The sequence below is a fragment of the Protopterus annectens genome, chromosome 1.part1 (assembly GCF_019279795.1).
Source record: "Protopterus annectens isolate FY-2018-M chromosome 1.part1, PAN1.0, whole genome shotgun sequence".
NCBI classification, from domain to species: Eukaryota; Metazoa; Chordata; order Ceratodontiformes; family Protopteridae; genus Protopterus; species Protopterus annectens.
The window spans coordinates 656,940,319-656,962,943 of NC_056726.1; positions in this window are offsets into that span (position 1 = coordinate 656,940,319).

Sequence of the window (22,625 nt, forward strand, 5' to 3'; positions counted from 1 at the left end):
GGTGACTAGTGGTTCCATTGCATTTGAATTTATGAATTCTAAGAACCTTTGGGCTAGAGTGTTGGGGCTTGAGTAATGTTCCCAGTCTATGTTTGGGTAGTTGAAGTCCCCCAAAATGATGGTATTTGGAGAGACATTCATACTCTCCAGTGTCTTCAGGAAGGCTGTGTGGGGTTCCTGAGTTTGAGAGGGTGGTCTGTAGCATGCTACAAACTGTAAGGCAGTTTTGCCTATGGTTAGTTGCACCTGGATAGTCTCCGATGCTTCGTGCGTTGCCACTAACCTGGAGGTGTGGGTATCTTTGATGAAAATGGATACTCCCCCTCCTTTTGGGGTTCTGTCCAAGTTTTGGGGCCGGAAAGCATGATATGAGGTAAAACCTGATAGTGCTGGGGTGCTCTCAGGAGCCTTGAACCAGGTTTCAGTCACTGCACAGACATCGATGTTCTCCATACTGAGAAGGGCTTCGAGGGCGTGCATCTTGAGGTTTAGACTTCTGGCATTGAGCAGCATTACCCTTAGTTTTTTCCACTTGTGTTTTCTAGGGAGGTAGGTTTGTCATTTGAGCCTTGCCTAAAAAGGCACTATGGGGTGGCAAGAGCCTTGGCCAATATCCGGAAGCCCAGGGGTGACAGGTGCAAACCATCCCTTGTGAAGCAGCGTGGCTTGTCAAGCATGTCATCCCAAGCAGACAGACACTGGATCCCCTTAGAATGATACCAGTAATTAAGCCAATTGTTAAAACTGATAATTTTGTCTTTGTACTGTGGCATCATTCTTGGTGAGGGTAAGATGCTGCTCAGGGTCAGGGTCATACCGGCCTGGGCTACATAATCAGAGAGCTCCTCTATGTCTCTTTTCATGTAGTCCAGGGAGGTACGTCTCAGGTCGTTTACACCTGCATGTACAATGACTGAGTCATATTTGTACTTGCTGTGGAGTGACCTGAGTGCTTGTGTTATGTGGCGGATTCTAGCTCCCGACAGGCAGCTTACTGTGACCCTCTCCTTGTTCAGTCTGGTGAGCGGGACGTCAGTGTGCCTGACTATGGAGTCACCTATTACAAGTGTGTCTGGCATGTTGTTTGGCCTTAAGGGCTGTGACTGTTTAGCACACTGACTTTATGAACTATGTGTTGCATTTGCTATGTCTTGAGGTGGTGGTTGCTTGGGTGTCTGCTTTGGAGGCCTCTTTTGTTTTGGTAGATTTTTAATCAGCGTCTCCGAGTATGTTTTTGTGTGTTTATGTGTTTGGTTTGCAGTTGTGATAGTTCTATGTGAGACTGGGTTTGTGGTGTGTGTGGTTAACTTCTCCTCCTGACTGGTCTTGCCAGTACTGAATTGAGAGAGCTCAGCCTCCAGTTTGGCTATATAGTTGCATCTCTCGCATATATTTGTATTTGTTGGGAGGAGGAGAGGGTTGTCTGTGTACATGAGGCAATTGTAACATTGCCTCAAGATTCCCAGATTCACCAGCTGAACAGGTACTGTGCTACTTTATTTCTCAAACAGCATGGATGATGTGAGAGATACTACCTTAGTACAAATGGGTGTTCCTACACATATATTTCTAACAATGTTATCTGCTATAGTCTCTTTATAGTGGTTTTACATCCTGTTTTTCTCCTTGGTATTCTATTTTGGTCTTTGTATGAAAACATCTGTTTGCTGGTGTTTGCAGAAAAATATGTTTTCATCCTGAGGAGAAATAATACTGGTATTGTCTTTTAAGGAAACATCTTGTGAAAATGCTGACTTGAAAGCATATCCATTCAAACTTCTTTGCTTAACAGTCATATAATAGAAACATGTACAGATTGTTTCCCGTTGTCCATTCTTTAAAGAAGTTGCATACATGCTGTTTTTTTACATTTTTGCTCTTACTGAAAATGTGAAATGCATACATCCTATTTTTTACATTTTTGCTCTTACTGACCATGTGAAATGCATACGTTCTGTTTTTAAGTCTGTAATAGGTCAAATTTTTTGCTGACCGTGTGAAATGCATACATTCTTGCTGATCCTGTATGAAACATGTCCATTAAGCAAATTCCTTATTTTTTCAAGTGACAGTCATTTAGTATGGATGCTAATCACATATTGCTAAACTCTATTTCTACATTTAAGCAAGCTTTATTTTATACCTTATTTATGTTGCATATTTGTATTTTCAACCTTAATACCTTGTTGAGCATACTCTTACAGTTCCCTCTTTTTATTTTAAAACATACTCAAAACACTTTATACTGATATATATTTTTGATCAGATTATATAGAAAACACATTAGGAAACAAAACCTTTAGTCTTCTTTTGATACAAGTCAAAATGCAGTTTTACATAGTTAATACAATGATATCAAGGATTACTACCAAAACTGAATGTATCTAACAACTTTTTCTTTTCCAGACCATTCTGTGAAAATATTCCATCAGTTATGGGCTGTGTCTGCTTTAGTTTTAACTTGATTAATTTATTCTTTTGCAATCACATAATTTCATTTATGACTTAGAACTGTTCCATTAACTCTTTGCATCTGTTGAATTAACTGTTTACTTTTATTAATCATTTATACTAAAAGATAAGAGATAGACTAATATGTATAAGAGACAAAAACTATGTGCTACTACAAGCACTTATACACTGCTGAAAATATACAATTCAATGTCACTTAACCATAACATTGTGGTCATATTTCTGAACTGACTATTAACACCTTGGTTAACAGTGAAGTGAACATATCAAACACCTTGGTAAAGTACTGAACTGGGTTTAGATAATAAATATTTGAATGCAATTATTTCAGTATATATAATACTTGATGATTTAAAAAACATGATTTATACACTAAAGAATGCTATGTACATATTAGTCCATTAGCTGTATGAGTACAATATTTTAATATAATTTTCCTGTAACTGGTACTGATACAGATAACATGATGTTCCAAAAAACAGTGATAAAATTACAACTAGTAATAAAATTAGAACTTGACAAATTACTTTTGAACTTGTTACTTTACAATGTGTCCTATACGGTATATATCTACACAGACTGTTTGCTACTCATGCATTTCAATCTAGTAGATACCCTGGACCCATTTGTACTGAATTCTTCTGTGTTTGTACATACAAAGACTGTAAAGTAAATTTAGTCTAATCTTACAAATTTAGTAACATTAACATCAAGCAAAATCTTGGAAAATTCTTATGACTCTTTAGAAGTATCTAGTGGAATTGTCACCAGAGGTAACTACATACCCAGCAATTAGAAACATTCATGCTTTTTGCATACCAACATTGTCTTGCCAAAAACATATTAAAAATAGTGACCAGTCTTGTTTACTTTTCCACATTTCTTTACTTTCTCTTGTATAGCTTTAATAAAGCAATGTTAAACTATCTCTTGTATAGTTTTACAGTTTAACAGGTTATAAATACAATGTCATACTAAAGAATAAAATATCTTGGCCTGTCAGGTTTAATCTGTTTACCAATATTTATAATGCACTAATACCTGTCTTCCCCTCCCCCTGAAAGAGTATTGTCAAAAAGCAATGAGATATTATTTCTCTTCCTGCAGCTCTATTTTAGACCCTTTTGCAATACTGCTCACACAGTCAGTGTAAAATTGAGAAAGTACCCCTCCTCCTGTAGTATTGCAATATTGTTTATTTGCTTTATGCTGTGAGAATAGAATGTATGTCAGCCTAACACTTTGGTTATACATTTGCTTTATTATTTTACTAACAAACTATGGACCTTTGTCTGATTTGATAATTTTTTATAAAGCTTTTGCTGTTTACCCTCTTGCATAATTTATTTGAACTGTATGTGTACTATAGTCCATCTGCTGGCTGTACTTGATGTAACTGAGGTTTTTTACTTTTAACATTTACCTGCAAACAGATTATCAGTGACATGTATGCACAATTGTGATGTTTTATTACAATTACCAAATAGTGTTGCATGTGAACATTTAAGAATTATGTTTTAATAGCAATAATGTTTTAGAAAACTCAAGCCACTTGTCCTGCAATCAGTCTTGTTTTTTTTTTACCTTATCTGCTCAATATTTCCTGTAACTATTTATCCAGTCTGGGAAGGTCTGGGCTCACATTTTAGACCCTGTAGACTATAGTTAACACTTTTAGCATTTTTCCTTTAATCATCTGTTAATACAGTTGCAGCTTGATATTAGAATGCAGTTATAAAACACTTCATATTATATTTGTGATTTGCATAACTATGCATTTATATTACATACATAGACATTATTTTACAATTAGCTTATATTTTTTTTAACTTGGATTTCAGTATTTTTTATTTTATTTAAATGCTCTGCCAGTCATTTTACAAAGACTATGTGACTAATACCATCTGTCATTTTATTTCTTTTTGAAATTCAGAATTTTAACTGTCTGGTGTGGTGTTACTATACAATTATAAAACATTGTAAAAAACAAAATAGATATTGGCTTAACTAACACGTTTATATTTACATGATTTATATTTGCTGTTGTCTGCCTTTTCTCTTGTGCATTTTAACAGATGTACTTTATATGAAAAGAAAATCCATGCATGTCAAAGTTGTGACTTCAGATTTTTACTGTTATGCACTAGAACTGTTTTGTTTACCTTTTGACTATGCTATGAGAATGGCAGTCATACGCTCCACTTTACTGTAGTACTGATAAATGTCTTGTAGGCTTACCACCTGTCCCTCTTTGCGAGGGACAGCCCTTTTTGGGCAGTTGTGCCCTGCAAAAAAATTTGTAAAAATGGCAAATGTCCTGAGATTTTTGGACAAAATTATTTCCTATAGTTTATGTAATAGTTGCATAAAACAGTTATACTGTATCTGAACCACCTAAATGTTATAAGAAATAGAATAGGCAACTAAAACATTACAAGAATAAGCTTTTATCTAGGCAAAAAAGTGAAGTTCTGTTCTTCGTACTAGCCAGGTGTATGTTTTGGACTGCAAAATCTGACGTTTGTACCACAAATGTCCCACTTTGGGCATTTCAAAAGGTGGCAACACTAATGTCTTGCTTTAATTGATTGAAAGTTTTAAAACATTTGAGAATGATTTGTCCATACATCAGATCCTGCCATGTATGCTTAACCATTTTCAAAACATAAGTATATTATAAAATATATCTCGTTGGTATAGCTCAGCTGTAGTTTCCTACTATTTTGTAAGTTTTTCTTAAGCTCAGCTGTTGTATGCAGGAAGTCAGTCTCTGTCAGTTCAGCTAATTTATCTTTTTTATCCTGTAACTGCTGTTCAAGAGTTTCCTGTAATATTGCACAGTATTTCTGACATTTTCAGTAACCTGTTCTTCTGAATCTAAAACTCCTATGCAGTTTTGAAACAATGTTTCTATAACTTGTCTAAACTTCCTGAGCTCATTGTGTCTGTCTCTTAGAAGTTGATTACATTCTTTTGTAAGAAGATGTACTAGAGGTTCTGTCAGTAACTGATTTGACTGTTGTTGTAACTCTGAAATTAAGCTTTCACATGTGGTGACAGGACATAACTGTCCAACATCTGAATTTAAAGTAAGCATATTAACTTTTTCTGGTTCTTTGCCATTAAAAATTTTGTCTGTACAGACTAGCCTTTGAATAATGGCACGCACTGTATTTTTATGACATTTTACACATAAAGCAGTTTTGTATGATTTATACAATAAACATTTGTCATACCCCACATGGTTTTCTTTGAGATACCAGTTAAATATTGTAATACATTTGCATAATGCCTTACTATCAACTTGCCCTAATAAGGTTTTACATTTACTAATGTGCTGTGTATACCAACATTGCAGTTTACTCCATATTTTATCTGGTTGTTCTGCTACATTAAGAGTAAAGCTTGGCTTACACTTGCTTGAATTCTATCTAATAGCAACCATACTAAAAATGTGACACAGAAAAAGGTCTTACCACTTAGCAAGAAAACAGGTGATCAGGCTGTTGTTGCAGATGGCTGGAAATTTTTCGGACTCACTCGAGAAGCTGATGAAACACAGCAGGAAGCGAACTGCTGTGAAAAGTAGATGCCCACCTTTTCTTGGAGAATTTATGGCACTGCAACCTTCCTGCACTGCAGGCTCAATCTGGATTCAGACGTCTGAGAAACTTTACTGCTACAAGCTGCATAAACTGGAATACTTCTGTTTACACATATGTACAAATGTTAGTTACTGCAACTTCACTGAAGTGACCCTCTGCAGGCATCACTCCCCTGTGTTTGAATGCAGGTAGGCACGCCATTGAAAAATTAATTATCAAGGTGCTGCTTACTGTGCTGGAACCAAAGTCTTCTTAAGACACTAAGGTCTTGCTGGCTGGATTCTGCTGAAATCAAAGTCTAGTTATAATTGCATTCATAGTCTGTTGCCCACAGAAACTTGCAGAATATACACTGATGCAGCATCAAACTCTGTCATAAAAGCAATAACCAATAAATAACTTTTTATAACAAATCACACAAACTACTGTTACAGCTTCAGGTACTGTGCTACTTTACTTCTCAAACAGCATGGATGATTTGAGAGATACATATTACCTCAGAACAAATGGGTGTTCCTACACAAATATCTCTAACAATGTTATCTGCTATAGCTTCTTTATAGTGGATTTACATCCTGTTTTTCTCCTTGGTATTCTATTTTGGTCTTTGTATGAAAACATCTGTTTGCTGGTGTTTGCAGAAAAATATGTTTTTATCCTGTAGAGAAATAATACTGGTATTGTCTTTTAAAGAAACATCTTGTGCAAATGCTGACTTGATGAAAGCATATCCATTCAAACTTCCTTGCTTAACAGTCATATAATAGAAACATGTACAGATTGTTTTCATGTTGTCCATTCTTTAAAAAAGCTGCATACATGCTGTTTTTTTACATTTTTGCTCTTACTGACAATGTGAAATGCATACATCCTGTTTTTATATTTTTGCTCTTACTGACAATGCATACATCCTGTTTTTACGTCTGTAAAGGGTCAGCTTTTTTGCTGACAGTGTAAAATGCATACATTCTTGCTGATTCTGTAGGAAACATGTCCATTAAGCAAATTCCTTATTTTTCAAGACACAGTCATTTAGTATGGATGCTAATCACATATTGCTAAACTCTATTTCTACATTTAAGCAAGCTTTATTTTATACCTTATTTATGTTGCATATTTGTACTTTCAACCTTAATACCTTGTTGAGCATACTCTTACAAGGCCCCACTATTAGTGGTGAGATTCTAATGTGTGATAGGGTCATTGGCTTTAGAAAGAATGTAGCAGTGGTGTTTTCTTTCTGAAGCTGTGGTGATAAACCAGCTAATATTATCAGAAGTAGTTTTGTAGTAATTTGAGGATCTTTTTTAATGTAATTACAAGTATGAATAGACCATAGTCAAGTGTGTATAGCAGAACTTCTTTACGAATGACAATGTTCCCTTCTATGAAAAAGAAGTAAGATATTTTCTTGAACCAGAAGAATAGACATTTACTTTAGCCTTAGAGTACTGGGCATGATTTTCTAGATTAATGTTGGAGTCTAGCCAAATGCCAAAATATATGTAATGTCATATGATGTCTATAGGTAAAAGAGCAGAACAGTTAATAGGCCAATTATCAAGTACTTTGACGATCATTAATGGAGTTCTGAAAAGCCCAGTTTTGGCTTTCTTTGTGTTAAATGTTAGCGTGTGGGTAAGTACTAGCCTGATGGGCTTACCAGATCTATCTCCACTAGTTTTTTGACAACTGAGGGTAAGAACCATGACTTGTAAATGACCATATCATCTGTATAAAGGATAATAACAGTACGAGGAAGGTAGGTAGGGAGTTTATTAACAAAGAGTAAGAATAGTAAGGGGAAGACTATACATCTCTGAGGTACTACTTTCAGCAGTCCAAGAGATGGGGAGGAGGATGAGCTAAGATGATCTTTAAAATGCTTATTAGTGAGGGATGTTTCAAACTATTTTGTTGCTCCAGGTTTATACCAGCAGGGAGTAATGAATTAATTTGATAGTAGATTGTAGTCAACTGAAACAAAATCTTTAGCTCATTTGATAAGGAGAATAACTCTGCTAACATGTATGCTATCCATAAAGGACTAGAGTGTATCCATTGTACTTTGACCTTTTCAGAAGCCATGATGGAGAGGGGAAAGGATTCTGTAGACCCATAGGTATTCAATGAGTTGTTGTCGATATGTTTTTCCAATATTTTGCTAGTCGTAGGGTGAATACATATTCAATATAAATAATTAGCCTGGGATAGTTTGGAGGCTTTCTGGATGGGTTTACTAATGTCCATTTTCCACCAGGAGGTGTGAAACTGTTGATTAGACAGAGGTTATACAGACATGTGGGTAGGTCTATAGGTATTCAATGAGTTGTTGTAGATAAGATTGTTGAATATTTTCCCAATGCAAAGATGAATGGAAATTCAGTATAAATAATTGGCCTGGGATGGTTGGGAGGCTTTTGTGGATGTTTTTTGTAATGGCCATTTTCAACTGTGTTGCAAAAAAATGTTGATTAGGCAGAGGTTAAATAGATATGTAAGAAGGTAGCAAAATAACCAAAGAATCCTTTACTGCAATTGAAACCTGGCTAGCAGACTCCCAATTAATACTCAGTCCCAAAAAAAAAAAATCTTGTGCTCTTTCATCCCTATAAAGCTATAGACCTTATTCCCCCTTTCACAATTATCACCTCAGATAACACCCATACCACACCAGTTACACATATCAAGCTACTAGATACATAAAATTCAACAAGCACATAGCTCAAACCAAAACTAAGATGCACAAAAACTAGGCACACTCTACAGATGTAAAAACAACCTGACCTCCAATAGTAAAACTACCATAGCAAGAAACCACTTACTCTCCACGTTACTCTATGCATCGCTATCCTAGTTAACTTAAATAAAGGGAATGTAAGCAAACTATCCACTTGTTATAACAAGATAGCTACATTCACTGCTGACTCTTCCTATAGATCTCACCATTGTCTAGCCCTTCACAAACTGTCCTGGATGGAATTACCTAATTTACTTACCCTAAATCACCTCACCCTAGCTCACCACATTCTCTATTACCACAACAAAAGCCCAGCCCTATATGGCCTAATCAACCATTAAGCCAACAGCCGTCAGCTAAGGTCCACCATTAAAGGACTGGTAGAAGTATCCAAAAGTAAAAATAACTAAGGTGATTCCCTATGCTCTTGTACTATCGCAAAATGTGGAACTCCCTCCCATTCAAAGTCAGGACACAGACAAACAAAGTCAGTTTAAAAAAAAAAATCATGCCTTGGATATGTTTATGCTCTGAACAGGGCTAACTCATTTAAGACCACTGTAGCCTAGTTTTTGTACATAGTCTCACTAAATCTACACCATCAAATTCCACACATAGTAACACAAAAACATTTGCAGAGGCTCTCAATAATAATCTGTATAAGCAACAGAGACCTCCAAAGCAGAAACGCAAGCAACCTCCATCCCCCAATACAACCCAAATGACACATAGCCTACAGACTCAGTGTGCCACTCAACCACATCCAATAAGGCAAAACAACGTACCCAACACATTAGTCATAGGTGACTCTATAGTCAGGCACACTGATGTCTCACTCACCAGGCCAAACAAGGAGAAGGTTACTGTCAGCTGCCTGTCGGGTGCCAGGATCTGCCACATATCCCATGCACTCGGGTCACTCCACAACAAGTACAAATTTGACTCTGTCCTTGTCCATGTTGGTGTCAATGACCTGAGATGTACCTCCCTGGACTACATGAAAAGAAACATGGAAGAGCTCTCCGATCTTGTAGCCCAAGCAGGTATGACCCTAGCCCTGAGTAGCATTCTGCCACTGCCCAGAATGATACCGCAGTACAAGGACAAATGATTGACTTCAACAATTCGCTAAGCTTCTGATGTCATTCTAAGGGGATCCAGTATCTGTCTGCTTGGGATGACATGGTCGACAGACCACGGTGATTTGCCACAGATGGCCTGCACCTGTCACCCCTGGGATTCTGGATACTGGCTAAGGCTCTTGCTGCCCCTATAGTGCCTTTTTTAAGCAAAGTTCAAATAACAAATTCACCACCATAACAGGAACAGGCAAGCAAAAACTGAGGGTAATGCTACTCGATGCTAGAAGTCTAAATCTCAAAATGCACTCACTCGAGGCACTCCTTAAAATGGAGAACATCGATATCTGTGCAGTGATTGAGACCTGGTTCAAGGCTCCAGAGAGCACCCCTGCACTACCAGGCTATAAGTCATACCACACTTTTCGGCCATGTAACCTGGACCGAAACACCAAAGGTGGAGGTGTGTCCATATTCATTAAGGATATCCACACCTCCAGGCTAGTTGCTCAGCATAATCCATCCGAAGTTATACAAGTGCAACTAACTCTGGGCAAAACTGCAATCCAAATTGTAGCTTGCTACAGATCCCCCACCATGCCCCAGGATTCCCACTCTTCTTTTCTTGATGTACTGGAAAATATTAGGGTTCAACCAAACACCCTAATAATGGGCAACTTCAACTACCCCACCATTAAATGGGAAGACTACTCATGTACCAACTCCTTAGCTCAATGCTTTCTGGAATTCATGAACTCCAATGCCCTGGATCAACTTATCCACACCCCCACCAGGGGCAACAATATCCTAGACCTTGTCATTACCAACATGAGTAACCAGTGTTCCACACCTGAAGTCAACTCCTCGTTGGTCTGATCCTACCATAAGCTAATCACTCCTGATATCCACATCCCCCCCCCCCATTAAGGAAAGCACAGTAAAACATTTCTACAAAGCCAACTTCATGCTTCTTAAGACAGAAGTGGTGAACTTCATGACACCCATGCAGATGGACAATACAGTTACAACTGCTGAATCCTTCACAAATGCACTCTATAAGCACTTACACGAGTGCATGAATCATGCTATCCCAAACAGAACCAAGACGCTATCCTCCAGAAAAAGGAAGCCAATCTGGTGGTCCCCTGCCATAAACAAACTGTACAAAAGAAGGAAGAAACTGTTGCAAAAGAGAGTAAAATACCATGAGTGGAGGAGCTCCCTGGTCAGCCTCAGTAAGAAGCTGAGATCCCTTATAAGATCCAACAAAGCTAGCTATGAAAACAAAATCACCACTAATTCCAAGGACAACCACAAAGCATTCTATAGCTATGTCAAGAATCTCGATGGCAACACCCAGATCTGCTCTGAGTTACAGCACAAAGGCAAGAAAATTACAGAACCAACTGATATTGCCAACATCCTGGCAGATAGGTTCAGTGCTAACGTTACCCCCCTTTCACCCCTAAAGGGCCCATATTTATACAGGAAGAATGCAGAGTCCCTGTAATCACAACTATGCAGGTAAAAGCTGCACTCTCTAAAGCCAAAAATACAGCATCCTTGGGACCAGACAACATCCCAGGCTGCGTTTTACATGCACTTCAGAACGAACTGGCTCCTCACATAAGCACCATGTTCAATAATAGCCTCGCATCAGGCTTTGTGCCCACTGAATGGTGCACAGCAACAGTTATCCCACTCCACAAAGTGGGAGCCACCACTGATCCCAGGAACTATCGACCTATTAGCCTGACGAGCCTGGTCTGCAAGGCCATGGAACGTATCATCATGGAACTCATAAACAAAGACATTGGTAACCTCCACCTCTAAATCGCACCCAGTTCGGGTTTGTGAAAGGCAGATCATGCCTCCTGAACCTGACCGACTTGTTTGAGGCAGTCACCAAAGCCGTAGATGAGGGTAAGGTGGTTCACACAGCCTATCTTGACCTCGCCAAGGCTTTCGACACCATCCCCCATTCTTGAATTATAGCTAAACTCACTAAACTAGGTATAAATCCCTACATCACAAGATGGGTTGCCAACTGGCTCACTGACAGAACCCACACTGTAAAAGTTGCAGACTCCAAATCTGACCTCAAAGCAGTGACAAGTGGAGTACCACAGGGTTCTGTCCTGGGACCTCTCCTGTTTGGTATCTACTTCTCCGAAGTACAGGCTAACACAGAAGGCCTCTGGCTAATGAAGATCGCAGACGACTGCAAACTAGGAGCCATAGTCAAGTCCCCAAATGATGTGGGCATCCTACAGAAGGGTCTCGCTGAAACAGATGCCTGGTGTCAGAGCCATGGCCTCAAGCTCAATGCCAAAAAGTGCAGTGTCATCCCCTTTGTTAAAAACTCTGTACCCATGAACTACCACATAGGCAGCAATCTACTTAACACGAAATGCATGATAAGAGACCTTGGGACCCAGGTGGACAGTAGTCTCTCCTTTGATAGTCGCATCGCCACAATAGTCAGGAAGTCCTTCTACGTGGCACACCTCATCATAAAAGGGTTCTCATTCAGGAAAAAAGAGGTCATTGTTCCCCTCTACTTGATACTCATTAGACCCATTATAGAGTACAACGCCCCTTTTGGAATGTACCTCACAAGACATCTGCAGCAGCTAGAAAGGCCACAGAAGTACCTCACAAAGAGGATTACTGGCCTCAAACAAATGCCCTACACTGACCGCCTCAAAAACCTCCAGCTTTACTCCGTAGCATATCGCCTACTCCGAGGATATCTCTGCCTAACATATAAAGGTATGTCAAATCCAGAGCTGTTGGACATGCTACACCTAAAGAAATTCCAATCCCTCCGAGCTACACGCTCTAGGGACCTAAACCCTGTCACCACGATAAACAGGACATGCTGGAGGGATAGATTCCTGTCCCAGAGATTTCCCATACCCTGGAACAGGCTACCCATCTATGTCAAGCAAAGTTCTTCATTAGCACTCTTCAAGAAAAATCTTGATGAGTGGATGGGAAATAGGAAATACACCCCGGGGATCACTTCTATGTCTCTGCTTGACAGTGGCACAGGAAAATAACTTTCTTGGGTGGTGTAAGCCAAGGAACCTTGTTAGCTAGGCTTACGTAGACCCTTAGGCTGATAGCCTAGTACCTACCTATGAACCTATGAACCTATAATCCTCTATATATCTGTTATAAGGTCTTCCTATAACTTCAAAACCCATATAATTCCTTGCAACACAAACTATACTTCTGTCTATGGAATTATGCATTAATTATTTTAGCTTAACATTGCTGTTATGTTTAACAATGCTGTGAATATTCTCATCTCTTCTCTGTACTACTAATACTCCTGCAGGAATCTTTGACAAAATTGTTAATTTTTTTTTTCTAAATTGTTGTAAACTTTTTCTTTAGACTGGTTATTTTGTATTATTATATGTTTCATGGATTGTCAGATTATATGGAGCTTTTCTCCCTGGGCCTCCACTGAAAATGGGTAACCCTGCCCAGTTGGACTTCTCTGGTAAACAAATGTAAAAATAAATAAATAAATGCCTGGCAAATAGAGATGAACCACGGCAGTAGCTCATCTGCACTGGTTGGTAATTCAGCTTGGATTTTGTCAGGTATGTCAGCTACATTTTAAGAATGATCTCTCTGAAGAGATGGGTGTCAGGGTCAGAGACATGCTGTATAACTGAATGTGGAGATAGTTCTCGTTGTTCCTAGGTAAACACTAGGCTTTCAAACTGCAGACTATTAGCTAGTCTGTTCAACAACCAGTGGTCAGAATCAAGCTCTGCACTCTGTATCTTTGAGATAAAGTCCTTGGCCATTATGGCAAGTGGCCCTCAGTCTGCGATTTTGTTAATTAAACTGCTGATGTTTTTTTCTGATTGTTTTCAGAAGGGTTGTTTTTGGCTGCTTTTGCTCTTTGTTTTAAACACTCATGTCCCCATAATCTTTCAGCATGTATTCATGATATTTCCAATAAATCCTAATCACATATTTATTCATTTTACACTATTTGACTGTCCTAAAAAGAAAACGGAGCAGCTCTATCTTGAATTTTAATGAAAATAAATCACATCTTGAAGTGCCATTTTTATGCCTCAGCATATGCAAAGAATAAAAAAATCACTTTTATTGGGAAATATTGATTTTAACTTTGAAATATCACTAGCATTATATTTTAGGAGCTTGATACCTGTTATTATATTCTGAAGTGAAGTGAAATGTGCACATTTCTTTTCAGTTAACTTTTTGTACAAGTTGCGCTCTGTTAGTTTACAATGACCATTCTGGACTGAATCCCAGCCTAAATTAAAATGAGAACTTCTCTCCACTGCTTCATGATATTCTTATAATTTTTTTTCAGACAAAATGATTGGATAATCCCACTTTCCTTTTCTTTTGCATAGTGTAATAGTTTTTAGGGAGACAAAAGAATCCCAAAAATGGATATGCTTCTCAGAACATGCAAAATGTGTGTATTTTGCTATAACATATATAAAAATGACAGAAATATCAGCTTTACCTATAAAAGATTATTAATTTTGACTGTAATTTCTTAAGAACATTCAAATAATATACTACAGATACATGCTGGGCTGAATTCAAAAATGTTACCATGATGTGCCCATGAGGTTCATACCTTACAGCAATGATTTCTGTTACAGACAGCCCTACCAGGCTGCCACAACTTGAAGACTTGCAACACCATGGAGGGCTGTCTCCATGGCTGTTCTACATGCTAATAAGGCAATACAGGGGAGTGGCATATGGCAAATAGTCATGTGGTCTGTCCTCAGAACAGCCTGATGTAAGGCATTTATACAGCTGAGTGATTCAGAAACTCATGAGCTGTGTAGAGTAACATGGATACTCCTGGACATTTATTGTCCATCTGTTAATGGTAAATATAAGTGCTGTGGAGTTTAAAGTTCAGGTAAAGTTAGGGTGTGTGTGCATGAGTATATGTAAGGGGATGCATGTATGTTAGTGTGTGTGAGTGTGTGTCTGCCTGGAAGGTAGCAGTAGGGGAAATAGCCGGGGGGATGGTTAGGTAGGGGTTTATGTGTGTGTGTGTGTGTGTGTAATGAAGGTGCGAATTCATGTGTTTATGTGAGCGTGTTTGTGTGAGCATGTGTGTTTGTGTGAGTGTGTGTGAGTGTGAGCATGTGTGCATGTGTGTGCATGCATGTGCGTGTGTGCGCACATGTGTGTGCGTCTGCGTGTGTGTGTGCGCGTGCGCGTGTGTGTGTGTGTGTGTGTAATGAAGGTGCGAATTCATGTATTTGTGTGAGCGTGTTTGTGTGAGCGTGTGTTTGTGTGAGCAGGTGTGTGTTTGTGTGAGTGTGTGTTTGTGTGAGTGTGTTTTTGTGTGGGAGTGTGAGCGTGTGTGCGTGTGTGTGCGTGCATGTGCGTGTGTGCACGCATCTGTGTGTGTGTGTGTGTGTGTGTGTGTGTATGTATGTGTATGTGTGTAGGTGAGTTGTCATTCATCCACACACCCCCTAGACTAACAAGCAAAGCATGCAACATTGGGTCATGGGGAACACTAGCAACCATGGACTTTTTTCAATATGTGGGCTAGGTGAACTGTAGCCACTTGAAAATATTTGCACTACATGGGTTGGGGGAATATTAGCCACCATGAACTATTTTCACTATGTGAGTCAGGGAGAAGACTGAACATCAGAAAATACTTTCACTATGTTGGTCAGAGGGATGCAAGACACTAGGGATAACATCGAGTGCCATAATGACGTTTTCACATAAGGGTGATAGGAGGAAATTCTAGACTGTGGAAATATTGTATATAGTGTGCTATAAAGGCACTTAATTAAATAAATAAATGTAGTGCAGGGAACCACTAGACACCAATGATAATGTTACTGCACTAGAAGGGAGTTGTATCCTGCATGCTTTCCACAATAAACCTTGGCACTCACCTGCTGCTCTAACTGAGAAATTAGTGCAGCAAGGGTTTTATAAATATGTATTGAGCATCACTGGCATTATTCCATGCCTGCAACAGATCATGAAGTATGAGGGGAAGGATAGAACAAAACCAGGGTTGGCTGTTACATATGCCTCAGATAAACTTAGAAAAGTTGCTATTCTAACTACTTTTGCACTACCATGCATTTTCTGATGGATATGTAGTACTGGGGACATTCTGACAACACAGGGACAGGTATAGGGTATGTGTGTATGTGCATGTGTGTATGTACATGTGTGTATGTGTGTGTGTGTGTGTGTGTATGGTGTGTGTGTGTGTGTGTGTGTGTGTGTGTGTGTGTGTGTGTGTGTGTGTGTGTGTGTGTGTGTGTGTGTGTGTGTTTGAATGTATGTTTGAATGTATGTAATGTGCTTGTGAGAGCAAATGGCGGTTGCCTGTACAAACACAATGTGTTGCCACAGGAAGTGCTGATCTGTTCTAGCAGTAGTTAACAGGGCTTCGGAGACACGGAAGTTATCTGAAAAATTAGGCATTTCTTCATAGTGGGTAGTATGTCTCTGAAACAGAAATCTTTACAGTGCAGACATAGGACTTTTTTATCACAGGCTTTAACACAAGTAGTGGAGTTCTTTATGAATCCTTGACACAGAGTACTTAGCTTGAAAAACAATCAAAATATCCATTATTTTTACAGACATTAATGGCAAAACCAGAGCATCAAAATGGCAATATTACTGATGGCACCTAGCAATAATGGACCATTTGTCCGTAACTGTAAGAAGGACAAAGACAAATTTCTCAGAATAATATGACACAAATCCCAGCTACAAAATGCACTTAGCTGGTGGTCTCAGCTGTAAACACGCATAAAAAGCTTTATCTTCTTGTAATGCAGTTTAGTACATATAATTCTAAACTGGGAGACTTCAGTGACAAAAAACTTCTTTATTCAGGAGAAATAAGCATCTTTTTTACTTCTGATATACTGGTCACTCATTAAAGAGGCACTTCAGTCCAGTGTTGTACTCAGTGTTCTGAGCAAGTGTTGATCACAGCACCCACAATGAAAACATAGTATAATGTAAAGTATCAGACTAAGGAAGTAAATGCATATGAACTAAAATCACTTGTGCCTGTTTTTGAAAGGCTATACCTCTATCCACTTTTGTGAATTTATTTATTTATTCATCCATTTATTTATTCTTTGTTGATTATGTTAATCTCACTAGAACAGTGGCATCTTTTCAGGGGAGACCTGATGTGGTATTTATACTTGCTAGGGGTAATTTGACCAAGACACTGGGGATTTTCTAAAAACAAACAAGTGGCACACATTTCCTAAAACTTTATTAACCCTTGATATCTCAACACGAGCCTTCCAAGAAGTTCACTTAAAAATTATTAGAGCAGTCTTACCAATATGTATAACACTAACCCACCAATCACAATATCATTGATTACAATTTTAAATTAACAATTACTTCACTGAAAAAAATCTCCTTTTACATTCCTCATTCAAACTTATCATTTGTAAGGTCCCAAAAATTAAGAATATGAATTGATTCTCTAAATATGTTAATACTTTTCTATCTTTCTTTTGGTTTAACACTTTCTAGTACTGCACATATTACAAACACTTAAAGAAAAGCAGAAAATGATCTGCAATGGGACATAGTACTTTCTTATTTTTTATGTTCCTTATATGTTCTTGCAGCCTCACATTGAAAGTTTTTTTTTACAGTTTCTCCAGTGTAATATAACTCACAAGGACATTTAACATCATAAGTTCCACCATGGCTTTGGCATGCATATTTATCATTAACCACAATTTTAATCACATTAATAAAAATAAAAGTCATAGCTACATATTTACACACATTACATGACCCATAGGAAGAAGTTCCCCTGTGGGTCATTAACCAAGTATAATGCCACTCTTCAGGCTTAACAAAATGGCTATGCACAGGCATATCACAAATACTTCTTCCCTTTACAAATGATACTGCCTATGTGTGGGCTGTAGCTCAGGTTTAAAAAAATCATATTTTCTTAAAAATGGGCAATAAGTTTTGATAACATGCACAATTTTATCACTCAGTATATTGGTTTTCAGTAACAAAATTGTTGTTATCTTCCTTACTATCCAGATTTCTGCTTCTATCATAAAATTGTATAGCAACATCATTTTGGGCAAACATGCAGCTTTTAGATATGATTTATAAATATTATCATAGTCATACCCCATATAAAAAAAAATGTGCAATTAAGCTCATATAAAAAGATATCATCTTCACTACATAATCTTCATATAATAATAAATTTCCCTTTGGGCAAAGTATCCATCAACTAGGTGAATGACAACTGTTTTTATGTAAAAAAATATACTTACATACAGTAAGTGTATTCTTTTACATATAAGTAGTTGCCATTCACCTACGTGGTCATGTATCTGGGGCCTGTTTTTGAAAGGTTATACCTCTGTACACATTTGTTAATTAATTAATTAATTAATTAATTAATGTATGTATTTATTTATTTATTTATCCGTTGTTGACAAGATTAGTCCAACTAGGCTGATGACTACTTTTCAGGGGACACTCAAGGTGGCATGTATACTGACTAGGGGAAATTTGATTAGGGCACCTGGGAAAGTCCCCTACCCTTTTCAATAAGTGCCATGGGATCTTTTACATTCCCATGCTCTACCACCAACTCAGACAGATGGTTCCTTTGTTTAACTTCTCATCCAAAGGGCAGCACACTTAGGAGTGCAGCAACCCTAATTCTTCACTGCTGTGTCAGTAATAGAAACGTTATTCCAGTCTCCAGGGGTGAGAAGAGAACCCACACCATTTGGATCTTCTTCCACTAAAGGCAAGTGTGCTAAACCACTGACAGTGGCCATACTGCTCTTTATTATCCCCCAACAAACCATGTCAGTAATCATTCAGAAGTGATCACGTAGGTGTGTTTTTGTATATATGCATCCTCTTTTCTCCTCCAACTAACTAATTGTTGACTGTTTTGTATTAATTGTGTAATTGCCCATTCCCTTTATACACAGACTGCCTCCCTACACACAAACAGATAGCCAGTTATAGCAATCACTTCTTACATCTGATTGCCAAAAGTGGTGAAATAGTCTCAGTAATATATTTCTACTTGCTGCTGCAGGGCAGCCCACACACTGAATTACATAAAAATTAAATTAAAAGAAAATAATACAAATGTATGTTTATGTGGATATTATGTTCTGTTACTGCTGCCTGCATAGGATCATAGGATCATAAGAGGTTACTAGGCTATTGGCCCTGAGCCCCATATAAGCCTAGCCAAGAGTTTAGCTCATGTTTAGACAAGTCAGCACCCAGAGCCCCTGTCCAGCAGGGACACAGGTGAAATCCCAGGGGTGTATTTTCTGTTTCCCATCCAATTATCCAAGTTGAGCTTAAAAATGGATAATGAGGTACTCTGCTTGACATGGAGAGGGACTCTATTCCACAGATGGGGGAGTTTCTGCCCCACCATTAAGTCCTTTTGATATCACAGACCAGGTTGAGTTTGCGAATATGGGTTGCTCGAGTGGAGCTTGACTTGTGGATATGCAGCAGTCCCATCAAGGCGGGGTCTTTGATTGATTTGTATGCCAGACAGAAGTCACCTCTGAGGAGTCTGTATGAAACTGAGTAGAGGGACAGGGCTTTTAGCCTATCTATGTAGGGTAGGTGTTTGCGTCCCTGGATTTTCCAGGTGAGGAACATCTGAGGTGTCTACAGTTGCTGCATGTGCTTTGTGAGATACATACCGAAGGGGGCATTGTGTTCAATAATTGGCCTTATAAGGGAAGAATACAGGGATGTTATGACTTCTTTGTCCCTGGATGAGGTACCCTTACTTATGAGGTGGGCCATGCAGAAAGCTTTTCGTACAACAGAAGCAACATGGTAGTCAAAAGTTAGGTTGCTATCAACCTAGGTGCCCAAATCCCTCACCACTGATTGTGTACTTAGAATGTTGTTATTAATGGGACGTCACTCTCCCCAAAGGGGATGATGATCCGTTTTTTGACATTCAGTTTGAGACCATGTTTCTGGCACCAGTCATTTGTTTGGGTGAGACTCTCTTGGAAGACGTCCACATCACTTGGGGAATTGATGACTACACCCAGCTTGCAGCCATCTGCAAACTTGGTCAGACATAGCCCATTGATTTTGGCCTGCACCTCAGAGAAGTATATCCTGAATAACAGAGGCCACAAGACCATTCCCTGGGGTACACCGCTTGTTACAGGTCTACTGCTTGAGGTAGCTTCCCCTATTTTGATTAGGTGGGTTTTATCAGTGAGACAGTTTGCTACCCATCTGGTAACATATGATTCAATGCTTAGTTGAGAGAGTTTATCTACTATGCCCAAATGGGGAATAAAGTGTCGAAGGCTTTGGCCAGGTCAAGGTAGGAGGTGTGCACTGTCTTCTCCTCATCCATGACTTTGGTGACTATCTCAAAGAGGTTGACCAGATTTAACAGACATGACCTCCCCTTGACAAACCCAAACTTTGTTGTCAAGTATTTGGAGATTGCCAATGTCCCTGTTAATGAGGTCCATGATAATCCATTCCATGGCCTTGCAAATCAGGCTAGTTAGGCTGATGGGTCTATAATTTCCTGGATCAGTGGATGCTCCATCTTTGTGTAAAGGGATGACAGTAGCTGTCCTCCACTCAGCTTGGACAAAGCCGGTACTCAGGCATTGGTTAAATAGGGTGCCTAATGGTGCTGCAAGTTCATGTAGGATGCAACCTGGGATGTTATTGGGTCCCATGGAGGCTGTATTTTTTGATTTTGTGAGGGCAGTGATGACCTGTTCTCTAGAGATATGGAGTGGGGGGCAGGTACTGGGGATGTCCTGATTTATTGATGGTAGCCACAGAGGGGTGAAGTTTTCATTGAGGTTTTCACTGACTCTGTCAGATTGGCTATATCTACAGCATTTGTTATGTGATGCCCTTGATCACCAGTTCTGAGCAGATCTGGGTGCTTCCTGTGAGATTTCAGACATATGTGAAGAAGGCCTTATGATTGTCTCTAGTAGATTTGGCCAATTTGGACTCGAAGTTGGCTTTAGAGGATTTCACTAGTGCTCGTATTTGCTTCTTCAGGCTAAGGAGAGATTGCTTCCAATTGGGCACCTGCTTCTACTTGGTCCTAGACAGCATTTTTTTCCTTTTCTTATATGGTTATTTTATTGCAGGTGCCCACCAGACAGGTTTACTCTTTCTTGCGGAGGATGATTTTGTCCTGTCAGGTATTCCTGATTCCATGCATCTATATAAATGCTCGTATAGTACTTTGGTGTAGATTTGGACATTGGTGCCTCTTCCTACAGTGGGGGAGGGAGCTGTGAAGCTGTTTATACCATCCCTCAGGAGGTTGTAATCAGCTTTGCAGAAGTTTTTTTGTCTGAACCTAGCTGGGGGGGGGGGGGGGGAGTCACAGGAAAATGATGACTTTGAAAGTGACCACTTTATGGTTGGATCTTACCAAGGAGGATGATACCGTAGAGGTGTTGCAGTGGTTACTCATATTGGTTAATACCAGTTCCAGGATATTATCACCTCTTGTGGGGATATCAACTAGCTGTTTTAAGGCATTTGCATTGATAAAATTGAGGGTTGAATCTTGATAGATTTGAATAGGTCTAGATAGGTGGACTAGGCATCTTGAGTCAAATTTGGGGGCCTGTAGCTAGCTATAATTTGAATAGGGGTCTTGTCAATGGTTAACTACACCTGGAGTGCCTCCTATGCGTCATACTGTTTGACCAGCATGGAAGTGTATGTGTCTTTAATATATATTGAAACTCCACCTCCTTTGGCTTTGCTGCCCACATTTTGGGGTTTGAATGCATGATAGGATGAGTAACCAGGTAAGGCCGGGGGTGCTCTCTGCAGCTTTGAACCAGGTTTCTGTGACTGCACAAATGTCAGCATCTTCCAGGGTTAAAAATGCTTGCAATGAGTGCAGTTTCATGTTTAGACTCAGTGTTTAGCAGCATGACCTTTAATTTGCATTTTGTTGAAATGTTTATGTTGGTAGTGTTGACCTCATGACTTTTCCTAAAAAGGGCACTATGGGGGAGGCAAGGGCCTTTGCCAGAAGCCTGGAGCCCAAGTATGACAGATGCAGGCCATCTCTAACAAAGCATCATGGTCTGTCGATCATATCTTCTCAGGCTGTCAGGCACTGGATCCCCATGTTATGACACCAGGAAGTACGCTGATTGTTAAAGTCAATCATTTTCTGTTTGTATTGAGGCATCATTCTGGGTGATGGTAGAATGCTGCTTAAGGCTAGGGACATACCTGCCTGGGACACATATTCAGTGAGCTCAATCATGTCTCTCTTCGTATAGTCCAGGGAGGGACATCTCAAATCATTCATGCCAACATGGACTATGACAGAGCCATAACAATACCTGTTGTTGAGAAACTTGAGTGCGTGTATGATATGGTGGATTCTGGCACCTGACAAACAACTAACCGTGACATTCTCCTTATCCAGCCTGGTGAGAGGCTAATATGTTGAGTTTATGGTTAGGCCTCCGTGGTTGCGAGACACTGGTGTGTGGACGATGCATGGTATGTGGTGTGGAGGTTGTGGAGTTCTCATATGTTTTTGCCTTTGAAGACTCCTTTGTTTGGGTTTGTTTTTATTGAGAACCTCTGCATACCTGGGTGTGTGTTGTGTAGTTGTGGATGGTGTTTGGGGTGTAGTGA